Genomic DNA, 1,176 nt, shown 5'->3' with positions numbered 1-1,176 from the left:
GAAAACAGCAGAATACAAGAGTAAGTATACCACAATTGAAATTATGTACCAATGTATGCATAGGTAAATTAACTTGTCAAAATTAAGAGTTGTGCAGACAGCAATAGGATTTGAGGTAATTTATTGTTTCCACTAAAAAAATTTTTTTTAACTTGTTATATTAATTTTTTAATAAAACAAAGGAAGAAATCAAGGAAGATCATAGTATTGGCCAACTCTAAGAGTCTGAAAGTGCTCAACAGTTTCAATGGCAGGAGTACACTGCAGAGTTTCAGGCAATTCTTAATGGAGACAACCCTACCTCTTCGATCAAAGGTAGGCACCAATGGGTTAGGCATTCAGGGAGGTCAAATGACTGGCATAAAACTCTGCCTAACTGGGACCTTCATTGTGGATGATGGTAAACCCATTCAATTACATCTTCTTTGCAGAGGTGGAAATGCTAGTAGGTAAATAAAGAATGAGATGTTGATCAAGCTCACAATATATCCTTTCTAGACTTAGAAGCCAAAGATCACAGATTAACTCTGTCAATGAACACATAATGCTCCTTTGTAAACTTGCAATAAGGTCTAATTTCTGAAGATAATATGTAAATGTTTTTTCCTTGAGACTTTAAAGTATCAGACCAATTTAATTTCACAGAGAAAAATTTGATACTAAAACCAAAATCTAAATATAATGTAACAGTGTTATTATGTCTAAAGTATCTAGGACAGATTTGTATGTACAAAAGAAGACTATAAAGATTATGTTACCTATTAAGCACATACCAGGTGACTGATGATAAGTAATTGAATGTATAATAAAAATATATGGGCATGAAAGCTTTTAAAAGAAATTCCAAAAACGAAGCCACACTGATCTATATCTTATGCATATTGCTATGATAATTCCTTAAGTGCCTTTGGAATTTTCAAATTTCAATTATCTCATTTTTCAGTTTATTCTGAATATCTTATTTTTTTTTATTAGGGACCCAACATGTTCCCTTAAAATACACTACAAGATTTAATTGTATTCTTTCTTAGTAAAATATTTCATATGTAAAAATAAACATAGCTAATAATAGAAATGTATGTACCCACCATCCAACTTAAGAAATAAAACTCAGCTCTAAGATGGCGATGGGTCTGGAGCGGCCGTGACAGGAGACAGCGCGATCCTGTGAGCTGT

This window comes from Galeopterus variegatus, unplaced genomic scaffold, assembly GCF_000696425.1.
Source record: "Galeopterus variegatus unplaced genomic scaffold, G_variegatus-3.0.2 Scaffold1296, whole genome shotgun sequence".
NCBI classification, from domain to species: Eukaryota; Metazoa; Chordata; class Mammalia; order Dermoptera; family Cynocephalidae; genus Galeopterus; species Galeopterus variegatus.
This window is presented reverse-complemented; position numbering follows the sequence as displayed.